This window comes from Chelonia mydas, chromosome 6 (assembly GCF_015237465.2).
Source record: "Chelonia mydas isolate rCheMyd1 chromosome 6, rCheMyd1.pri.v2, whole genome shotgun sequence".
NCBI lineage: Eukaryota > Metazoa > Chordata > Testudines > Cheloniidae > Chelonia > Chelonia mydas.
Window position 1 is genome coordinate 86,482,886 of NC_051246.2, and position 12,620 is coordinate 86,495,505.

Below are 12,620 nucleotides of genomic sequence, written 5' to 3' on the forward strand. Positions count from 1 at the left end.
ATTAAAGAAGTTCTGTATTAAAATCACAAATGAGTTTGATTCCCCATAGTTTAAATTCCAGGGTATTACTAATTAAGAGGTCTCTTGGTTTTTGGTACTGTTTCTCTCCCTCTCTGTGTGAAACTTGCAAGCTGCTAATTGTGTTAGTACATCCTAAGACAGAGTCTGTTCTCAAAGCAATTCTTTGTAACAACAACTACTCACACAGAGAGAGACTCAAAGCAATACTCTAACAACAGAAACAGCACCCAGAGACTCCCCACCCTTTTGTTGTATTCATCTCGCTTTGTTAACAATTGTGATTAAAATAGAGATAGAGGATGTATGTGGATGGATGCTTGGTGTGGATAATAACTGAATGATCAGGGAGGTGCCAGCCTAAGAATCCAGTGTCCATCGGCTGAAGAAGGCGTCAAGTTGAAATAACCAGAGGACCCCCAGAGGGCAGACTGGAATCCATCCAACAGCCTCAAGGATGGGAGAACCAAAGAACAAGATAACATCTGGCAGCACGGAGCCGTCAGGAATGTGCCATCTGCTGATTGATTCAGCAACAGCATGATGAAGCAATTCCCATAGACTGGCATAGGAAGAAATTCCTATAAAAATGGACTCTAGAAAGTGAGAACTTTGGGGTCTGATTCTGCAAACCAACTTCCAGGAGCATCAGATGAGCGTCTGACAAGCCCCTGCTCCCTCCTCATGTCCAGGCCACCTGGCCAGTGGCTTGGCATGAGCAACTACCTGAAAGGTGGATCCAAAGAGGATGGATCTAGACTATTCTCAGTGATAGCAGATGACAGGACAAGGAGTAATGGTCTCAAGTTGCAGTGTGGGAGGTTTAGGTTGGATATTAGGAAAAACTTTTTCACTAGGAGGGTGGTGAAACACTGGAATGCGTTACCTAGGGAGGTGGTGGAATCCCCTTCCTTAGAAGTTTTTAAGGTCAGGCTTGACAAAGCCCTGGCTGGGATGATTTAGTTGGGATTGGTCCTGCTCTGGGCAGGGGGTTGGACTAGATGGCCTCCAGAGGTCCCTTCCAACTCTGTTATTCTATGATTATATGATTCTAACTCTAAGGCTGGTAACTATGATAACAACCTTGCAGAACGTGTGTGTGTGTGTTTGTATGAATGAATGTGTGAATAAATATGAAATTGAATGGAATGTTAAAGCTATAACTAACTGCTTACTATGATTCTTTCGTATTCACAATAAATGTGGCATTTTGCCTTTTCCCCTTTAATAAGATCCTGCTGGTTTTTATTTTATTGGTATAATAGTTTGACAAATCAAAAGGTTTGATTTGGGCCAACCGAATGCAAAACAAAATATCTAGTATATATTTTTTCCACATACACAAAAATTTGATTTTGGAGAAACGGCATTTTCTGCAAATTAAGCCAAATTAAAATTCTTGACCAGTTCTAATTGAGACCTTTAGACCCACACCAGCAGTGCTTATTCAGGCAAAACGTCCAATGATTTAAATGAGTTGGGTCCTTTAACCCCACACCCAAGAACTACCAATATTATATCACTGTTAAGCAACTTAACTTGGAGAAATTAGAAAATTCATATATTCCAAGTAAGGCCATTTGGACAGATTTATTCAACTTCTAAAGGGGTTCCTATAGAAATGGCATAACATGGGAAAAGGAATTAGTGTTATTGGGGGCTAATTCTACTCACCAATGTAAAGGGGAGACACTCAATCCTTTAGCAGCAAAACATTTCCAAGTATCTGTACACCGTACAGTGCAAAGGCATTGCTGCTACAAAGGAGAATTAGACTGCAGGTTAGCTTACATACCAGAGGATCAATGTTTGGGGGGGTTTTTTGTTTTTGTTTTTTTGCATGGGCTCTGCAGTTATATTTCATTTGCTGTAACACAGAATCATTATCTGCATGTGGGTATAGAGGGGACAAGGTGGGAGCTTGGAAATCAAGGTCAAGGAAATAAGAAAAACTGACTCATTTATCCTATAGAACAGTTATTCTATTCTGCAATAAGTTGGGTTAACAAATAACGTAATAAAGATTGGCATGCTGCCAGGATAACTGAATTGATTCGTACACTGCACGGCACAAATCTCTTGATCTCCACATAAAGAATGGGAAATTATAGCCATAGTAGATACCTCATAGAAAAGCAAATAAAAATGAAATGAACATTTCTAGCAGTTTTGACCTTGCTTTTGGGAATACTTCTTTAAATTTGATTGTCCTGCCCACTTATTATTTCACTAGAAGGCACTATCAAGTCACAAAGCTGTGTTTTAGTATTCTCTTTGAGGAGGTAGAAAACTCTATACTCTTCCCCCCCCCCCCTTTTTTTTTTTTTTTTTTTTGGTTACTATACTCAGCAGAAAGGATCTTATCCAGGCTTTGATTTGATTTTCAAGATTTCTGGTGGGAAATTCTTACAGCAGGTATTTAAGCTTCCACTGGGGTTTATGGTGCTATTCTGTCTAATTATTTCTGGCATTTTGCCCATCAAATTGTGAGTTTCTTCAAAGTAATGAAATGACAGGAAGCCTCCTTTACAGCAATCATGGATGGTGTTTGAATTTTGTTGTCTTGGAAACAAGCTAGTTCTTGTCATTGAATATATTCATAAAATAATGGCTGAAACATCCCTGATAATAATGGGCTCTTTCTTTGTCAAGACTCATCTTCTTGGGATTTTGCTTCAAGAGTCTCTGTCAGAGAGTTTTTGTACATTTTTAAGTTAATTTCAACTTGCCTGTTCAAAATTACCATCATGGATGCCCACCTCCCCTCTTCAAATCATGCCTTTGCCCAGCTCCATATGTAGAAGGTGGTCCATAATGATAAGGATAACTCTGCTAACCACATTTTTTAAAAAGCCAGATATGCTTGGAATGGGACTCTCAGAAGAAGGCTAACTCTATCCTTCCTGCAGCTGAGCCTTAAAGGCACACATTATCCTCACAATATTTTTCAGAACTGACAGGTGGCTCTGGATCAGCATGGATAACTTTATATGTACTGTGCCTATTAGATAGAAGATATATTTTTAGTCAGCTGCCTACATAAATCCCAAGTGTCATGGCATTTATAGTTTCTGGCAGAGATCTTAATCAGTTTTACAACAGGTACCAAACTTTCCAAACAGATGGATACTGTCTGATAACTACAATCCAGAGACTAGGTAGGATGAAGTATGATTTTTTTCAGGGAGGTTATTCTAACTGGAAACCAGCTTTCTATGTCAGTCAATCCACCTTCGGATTGGTTTTTCCATACATAAAAAAGACCCTGCACCAAAGCACTGGTGGTTTCTGAATCATAAGAATTCATCTGCGAGCTGCATAGCATAAGACTTGCAAAGTCATACTCCTCCCTGATTATTTATTTGACTCTAGTCAAGAAGCACCCTGTGACACACCATAAAAGACTTCTGCGCTGCCAACATTTGCAAGAATCGCTTGGCTGATTATAGTAAATCTGTGGGATACCTGAGAAAATTAAAACCCTAAACTACTACTGGTGGGACTAGCTAGAATACATCTGCGGAGAGACTCCTACCATCATGTTTAGGCTTTTTTTTGTTCTTCTCAAATCATTATATGAGGATATTCAGTACTCAGACATCTAAAAGGGCCTTTTTTACACAGCCTGCGGAAGAGGCTTCTCTTCCTAAATTTTATTACAACATCTTTCCAACAAAGCTTTTTCAAATTAAAAGTAATATGCAGGAGACTTCTTTTTTAAAAGAGTGCCACTTCCGTGACCACTTAGACATTCAAGTTTGGCAGCTGTAGGTCTCTAAAAGTTACCTAAAAGAATTCTACAAGCCATTTGAGAGTACAGATTTTCACGTCACTGAAAGAAGTGAAAGCAGGGTGAACCACAAAGCAAGGCCAAGAACTCTCCTTTGTGACATGAGCAATGCAAATGTCAGCCATGTGACCAGCATGCCTGTATCCTTCTCTAGCCCACAGCCCGCTGGATAATCTTACACGGAAAAGTCTAGTGTCAACACTTTAATTGTCTGATGAGTCGAAGGGTTCCGTCTGGGCCCCTTGAAGAGAAAAGCCTTTGTTTTAACAAATGTCAAACAAGCAAAACTTTTTTTTTCAAACATGTAACAGGGTGGATCAATGGATTAAAAGATCAGCTGCTACAACATTCTGAATGATTGAAGAGTGCTGATAGTCGTTCAAGGTAAAACTCCCAGAAGATTATGAAGGCAAAAGAGAAGCAGCAAAAGAAAGGCACAAGTTCAGTCCTCTTTAAGACCAATCAGTTCTTTGCTCCTTCTTCCCAACCGGTCTGACATGTTATATAACAGTTTTAAACATGAAAGAACAGAGATGGATAGGTCTGAACCAAACCCTAGATTCTGCTAGAGCTTTCTTATGCACTCTTGTTGTTTGACATCTGAGTGTTGGGGGAAAGGCCACATCTGTGCCCAATTTTAAACTGGTGTCTAAGTGGATATAAAAACACACAGTCACAGAGACATATGATCCTAAACCTAAAGGGACAGACTGTGAACAGCTTTCTCCCCTGGATGAGCAGTTATGAGTACTCCCACTGACTTCAGTAAAAAGAGCTCACCATCTAGCCAAAAACAAGACGCCCTGCACCCTTTACATCTCTGTAATTCTTCAGACTCCTACAAGTCTGTGTTGGTGACATCAAGGGTCAGAGACTATGCTATCTTTGTCTTAACTCATGAAAGCAGGACCCTGATGACAAAATTTGCCCACCATTGCAGTTCAACTATCTGGTGAATCAAACACTGAGCTCAAAAAAGATAAGGCCAAAGGCCTAAAATATGCCTCAGAGGTATATATGGCAAACTAATCCATAGAGTGATAGAATATATCAGGCTGCCTGCCATAAAGATTTGAAAAGGAACAGCATCATCAGTGGTAACACTGTGTCTAGCCTTTAGAAATTTGAACTCGCAATGAAGCGGGTGGGGGGAGAGGATTCCAGTCTGTTCTTTGTAAGTCAATGATTATGAATCAGATATATAATGAAGCAGTAATAGGAATGATGACTAAGTAAAGTAGCTAATAAAGCTAATTTATGAGAGGTTGAAAATTTTAGTACTGTGCATTAAAGAAAGCATGATGTCTCAGCATACTGGAGATGATGTGAGTACTATATACCAAGTACCTGAAATGTTTGGAGATGATAATGCAATTAGATGTGCTGGGTTCCTGGATCTTGGATAAAGGGTTTTGTTCCTCAAGATGAACATAATGGCTTCTTTCCTATCGTATACACACTTGCAGGGAAATACATCCTACTAGGTGGCGCAGGGTGTATGCATATCTGTCTATGTGACATTTTACACAATTCAACGGGGAAAGAAAAAATAAACAGGGAATAATAAGGGGAATGTTTTTGCAATTACTGGTGTCTCAATTTACTATTACAAAACTCTGTCTAACCTTGACTGGAACAAATCTGATACTCTGCAATATGTATAGTGGGCAATAAACTATGCTACATATAACTTTTCAACATTGCATTTCCATTTTAACTGCTCAACTACACGAGTATTTCACTCATGCTGTAACTCAAATGATTACAGATTACTTAATGCAATTTGCTCTTTTTTTGCTTTCATGGAGTTTAGAAAATTAATAGACTTGAACAAGCTTGCCAGAAAGTTTGAAAGCAAAGACAAATTAAGGACTTCGGAGCCAAAACACAAACTCCTCAGCTTCTCCAACTACAGACTTCTGAGAAAGGAAATATATAATGTGATCTATTTGTTCACTGTGACCAGCAGGAAGTTCTGCCAGAATATTCTCAGTAGTTTGGCTTGTACTCATGTTTTTCCCCATACACAAAGTCAAAGACACAAAGCCAGGACACAACGTAAGCCAGGCTCACACTGTCATTGGCTTGACCACCTTTACTGAGGAAGACATACTTCTGATGATCATAAATATCAATTAGGCAGAGAAGCCTTTGCTGTTGAGATTGCCAGATAGGGAATTTGAATCGAATTGGCAGAACATTGTTCCACTCTGCCATGAAAGTAAAACACAAAATAACCTAACCCCTTGCCAACCAATGATAGCATGTTAGACTAAGGCCTTGGATTAAGGCCTTGCAGTATGAAGGCACCTCACTGCACAGCTACACCATGGATCAGCAATTAGCCCCGGCTTGTGAGAGCTACCAAGCTGAGGCAAAAAGAAAAGGAGGACTTGTGGCACCTTAGAGACTAACCAATTTATTTGAGCATAAGCTTTCGTGAGCTACAGATGCATCGGATGCATCCGATGAAGTGAGCTGTAGCTCACGAAAGCTTATGCTCAAATAAATTGGTTAGTCTCTAAGGTGCCACTAGTACTCCTTTTCTTTTTGCGAATACAGACTAACACGGCTGCTACTCTGCAAGCTGAGTCACTGTCAAAGAGAGCTCTCCATATTGCTCTGAAGCAACACTCCACCGCAGCTGAATAGTGTTTACAGCCTGTGGAGGAAGCAACATCCAGCTTTCCTTGTCAGAAGTAAGATTCCCATGATGTGAGGGCTTCAAAGAGTGGTCAGGTGGGATCCCTAAGGATCCCTTGCCTCCCAACTGCCCTCTCCCTAAGAGAACAGACTTTGAAGTTATATATCACTATCAAAAGTGATGTGGTCTTTTATTAAGACGTAATTCAAGGGCAAGAGTAATCATCTGAACGTACTAGCCAGATGGCTAATACTTCTGAACATACACGCATTTTATCACTTATAAATTTCTCCTAAACATATTTTTCTCTCTCTTGCTCAGAGCCTCCGCCCATGAAATTGAAAGATTCCTAGAAGAAATGCCTTTGTTGTATCAGCTTTGGAAATATGGATTACAGTATTCTCTGAAAAACATTGATTACTCTGAACTGTGACTCAGACATTGTTGCATTTCCAGGGTTATAAATTTTCTTTTAGCTAAACTAAGGCTGTAAGTCACAGTGACAGTTGTAATGTGTGTAATACTATCGTACCAGATTCTATTACATACATATTTTTGCTAGAGGTTTATGATGTTAAAAATATTTCTTCTTTTTTCAATACCTTTCTGTACCTGTTGTGTAAATATATTGGAACCTATAACACTGAAGTCAATTTCCAGATGAAATGTGCACAGGAACAGTAGTTTGTCCTTTTTTAAAAAAAGAACACTGCATACAAACTAATTATATTCAAGCACAATATTGAATTGTAATAAAAGATGAATGAGAGAAAGTGTGTGTCATTGTGAAGAATGGGGACGGTTACAGAAAGCTGAGACTGGGGAAGGATTTATCATGTGCACTGCTTCAGGCATTGTGTTGAAAGATCTGCAGACTTATTTGCAAGAGTGTTTTACGGGAAAATAGAGAAGTCTACAAAGGAAAGAATTACTATAGATTTTTATCTTTTATACAAGACAAAGATACAAAGATAACACAGGGCTTCATTTTTAAAGAAATCTATGAGAGAAATCCCAGTTGCAATACAGAAAAAAACCTTCAAACTCAGCTGAGAGACCATCAACTCCATAAATTCAGGGACTAGACATTTGTTAAAATACAGCTGATCCATAATTTTCAATGCAAACACAAAAGTGTGTTTTGGGTTACAAAACACACCACAATCTGAGACAACTAGAAAGCTTGCCAGTTTTGCTTGCAAAACCTCAATGTGCATATACATGGAAACAAACTTTTTGACTGATTGTTAGAATTCAGATCTAGTACAGCCATAACATAGCTGTGGAAGCTGGAAAAATAATGGCACTCTAGGTGTATTAGTAAGGAAATGAGCATGCTAACTGACCCACTTTGCTTCCAGAATTCCTACAGCTTGCACAAGTAGTGTTTCAAACCAAACAGGGTTTGGGATCTGTTGGGTAAAGAACAGTTGACACATTTTGCTCCATTATTGCTCCTTAGCATAATGCAGCAGCTTGGATAAAGTAACTAGTGGCTCATCCCAAATTGAAAATGCCATATTCAAGAACTATTTCCAGTGGATAGAAGCCTAATGTGGCCGCTTAGTGTGTCAACTACAAGGAGGCTTCCAGTTAGCTCAGCTGTTAGAGCCACTACTTTGTGTCCCATGATAGTGTGTATGTTGCACTCAGAGCTGGGGAAATAACAGATTTTTTTGGTTTGCTGGCAATTCTGAAAAACTGGGGTGGGGAGAGAGAATTATTTCAGGTCAACCTGAAAACAAATTTTCAATATTTTTGGCAAATTGAGGAGTCAAAATAATTCATTTGGGTCAAACAAAACATTTCCTTTTGACTGACCTTTTAAAAAGTTGTAATGGAAATTTCATAATGAAAATGTTGGTTCGAATAAAAAAAATTTCAAAAATATCAAAATGAATTGTTTTGATTTTTTTAGACTGGCTGGGTTTTCTCCCTGACCAAAACAATTTGGTGAAATTGACATGAATTTGCAACAAGTTTCAGCATCACTGCATTTTTCTCCAAAAATTTTTTGCTCAGCTCAGCTCTAGTTGCATGTCAAGAACTTTATCAGCTGCCTTAACCATGGTAATGCTCTGTACAGCTCTCAAAGCACCTCGCGGTAGTTACATCTGAATTAAGCTTCAAGACATATTTATCAAGCTCACGAGGGTATTATCCCTATTTTACAGGTGGAGAAACTGGACATAGAGTGGTTAAGTAACTTCCCCAAAGTCACTGGGTAAGTGAATTTCAGAACCAAAACTAGTATGACATTCACTTGGAATGTCTGATCACAGACAGCACTGATTTTTTAAACAAAAAGATGTTTATAAGCTAAACTATTTAGGACCTGAAAGGTGAAAATAAAAAGAGCTTATATTTGGGGGCGTAGAGAGTTTGTTTTGATAACCTTAAATTTGAGGTGGAAAGGGACAGGAAACTAGTGTTGTAGTCTCTCCCTTCTAGTAGCTGGAACCATTCTACGGCTTTCAGTTAGCTAATGAAGATTCTCCTTTGGCCCAATAGGAGGCACTATAAATTTGAGCCCCAGTGGTCAAATGGAATCCTCCTGGATCAGTGGTCCCCAACCTTTCTGTGAGAATAGCAATGGCAACGCTTCTCGGCGGCATTTCGGTGGCCAGTTCTCCGGCAGCCGCGTGGTGTCCTGTGGGCACACACAACTGCCCCGGCGGGCGCCATTGCACCCGCAGGCACCGCATTGGGGACCCCTGTCCTGGATGCATCTTATAAGTGAAGAGACATGGAATGAGACCATTCCTTCCTTCAGGATGAAATTTACTTCACCAGTCTTTCCGAAAGCCTAGTTATTCATTCCATGCAGTCAAAGTGGAGGAGGGGAAAAATTCACCATGAACAACTTGATGCCACTGCATGGGTCTCCAACACAACAGCTGCTTCTGTAGTCCCTACTCCAGCATACAGGCTACAGCAACTGCTGCAGCTCTCCATGCTGTGTGACTGGCCACTTGGACCAGTGGATCCATCTTAACACTCTCAGTCCACCCCATCGCTTCCATACATGTCTGCCTATGTGGGCTGACACGAAGATCCTTTGTGGGGAGGGGGGGTGGCAGACAGAGGATGCAGAGGCCCACAGAGCAGCTGCTCTAGATCCCCTGCACAGTCCGCAACACAGAATCTGAGTAGTACAAAAGGCGCTGGTCCTCTTACCAGCCCGTGTTCTCAAATGAAGTTTGAACCCATTCTGAAAATCAGTGAATCTCCTCAAACACAGATCTCTCTCTCTTTCCCTCTCTCCACCTCACACCCATATAAAGAATTATAGATGAAACTTTAAACCCACAAAAACCAGGAATAGTTAGAGTTAAGCTTGGGTGAAATCTTGGCTCCACTGTAGTCAGTGATAAAACTCCCATTGACTCCAGTGGGGTTAGGATTTCACACAATAATAATGATATGTACAAAGGGTCGAATTAAGTTATGTGCTATGATAATGTAAATATGGGTTTTCTATTAATAGGTATAGAAATAGTTTACTACAGTTAAGGAATGAACTAACAGATCATGCTGACAAATTCCCAGAATTATAGGCAATTATGGGGAATATAACTAGGACTCACATTTTATTCAAAATCCCCCAACAAAACCTGCAAATTAAAATAATTTTTCACATAGAAAGAGCTGCATTTGTATTGTTTAACAGTATCAATAGCCAACAATGTCTTTACTCATATAAACTACTATTAATTGTTACCAGTACAGGAATCTTTTTTTTAAAAAAGTCAATATTTATTAGAAATAACAAAAATGGTTCAAACAGCAATAGTAGTAAATATTTATATTATGGTCGCACTCAAAGGGCCCCATTTTGCTGAGAGCTGTATGAACTGAGAAGAGAATTCCTGCCTCAAATGGCTTATGGTCTACAGATAGAGAAAGAGAATCATATTATATTAGACAGCTTGTGAAATATTACCACACATCGTCAAATATGGCTCCTGGATTTCTCTGTCCTGGAAAGGAAAAAATAACCATTTTAAGTGTACAGGATAACGTCTATAGTGGCTTCCTAAAAATTTCACTTTAAACTAAAATTTTCCATGCTTAAATAAAATTCACCTCTGACCAGAAGTCAGTTAAGAATTTTAATAACATTTATTCAGTTATTTTTGAGTATGGAAAGGTAAAGAAATACTCCCCCACACACAAAATGTAAGCAATTTTTAGACACTTTCTTGCATACAACTCAGAAAGGGCTGAAGTTTATATATTGAAATTCACAAGTTAGCTAACAGGTTTAAAAATTCAACTTCAATGTTGCGTTAACATAGATATTTACATTTAGTAATCTGCTGAAGTCTATAGGGATGGGGTCCAACAAATCTCTTCAATTTCTCTTCACACACACACACGCTTTCATTACATCCTCTCCCCATTCTTCTGTAATACCAATTACAGTACAGATAATGGAGTCATGATCAGCCTATTCATAGAATCATAGAATCGAATCATAGAATATCACGGTTGGAAGGGACCTCAGGAGGTCATCTAGTCCAACCCCCTGCTCAAAGCAGGACCAATCCCCAACTAAATCATCCCAGCCAGGGCTTTGTCAAGCCTGACCTTAAAAACTTCTAAGGAAGGAGATTCCACCACCTCCCTTGGTAACGCATTCCAGTGTTTCACCACCCTCCTAGTGAAAAAGTTTTTCCTAATATCCAACCTAAAACTCCCCCATTGCAACTTGAGACCATTACTCCTTGTTCTGTCATCTGCTACCACTGAGAACAGTCTAGATCCATCCTCTTTGGAACCCCCTTTCAGGTAGTTGAAAGCAGCTATCAAATCCCCCCTCATTCTTCTCTTCCGCAGACTAAACAATCCCAGTTCTCTCAGCCTCTCCTCATAGGTCATGTGTTCCAGTCCCCTAATCATTTTTGTTGTCCTCTGCTGGACTCTTTCCAATTTTTCCACATCCTTCTTATAGTGTGGGGCCCAAAACTGGACACAGGACTCCAGATGAGGCCTCACCAATGTTGAATAGAGGGGAACGATCACGACCCTCGATCTGCTGGCAATGCCCCTACTTATACAGCCCAAAATGCCATTGGCCTTCTTGGCAACAAGGGCACACTGTTGACTCATATCCAGCTTCTCGTCCACTGTAACCCCTAGGTCCTTTTCTGCAGAACTGCTGCTGAGCCATTCGGTCCCTAGTCTGTAGCAGTGCATGGGATTCTTCCTTTCTAAGTGCAGGGCTCTGCACTTGTCCTTGTTGAACCTCATCAGATTTCTTTTAGCCCAATCCTCTAATTTGTCTAGGTCCCTCTGTATCCTATCCCTACCCTCCAGCATATCTACCTGTCCTCCCAGTTTTGTGTCATCTGCAAACTTGCTGAGGGTGCAATCCACACCATCCTCCAGATCATTTATGAAGATATTGAACAAAACCGGCCCAAGGACCGACCGTTGGGGCACTCCACTTGATACCGGCTGCCAACTAGAAATGGAGCTATTGATCACTATCCGTTGAGCCCGGCAATCTAGCCATCTTTCTATTCACCTTATAGTCCGTTCATCCAGCCCATACTTCTTTAACTTGCTGGCAAGAATACTGTGGGAGACCGTGTCAAAACCTTTGCTAAAGTCAAGGAACAACACGTCCACTGCTTTCCCCTCATCCACAGAGCCTATTCATCTCGGCACATAAGGCCCCAATTCTACAAACACCTAGGCACATGCTTAACTACGCATGTGTCTATAAATGTTTGCAGGATCAGTGCCTTATGTTGGCATCCATTCCCTTGTGTCTGCACATGGGAAGCTGAGGCAGAGAAAGATTAGGTGACTTGCTCATGGTCACACAGAAAGTTTGTGTCAGAGCCAGATCTTCCCAATTTCAGTCCAGTGCCTAAGCCATGAGAACATCCTTGTGCTGTTACTCAAGGTGCCAACATGGGGCAAGCCCCACAGTCGCCATTTAAATGTTGAGGCAAACTATAAATAGGAGGCTGCCACAAACTGGATTCCCCTCTGCCCCCTTCAGTGACTGGCTTTTGTGGATCCTGAAAGCCAGCTCTGGGAGTCTATCCCAATCAATAACTCTAAAAAGCTTTTAGAAACATTTCATTCTAACACACAGCATTAAGAAAAACAAAAGAAGAGTTATACCTACACTATATAAAAGAGTACAAAGAAATT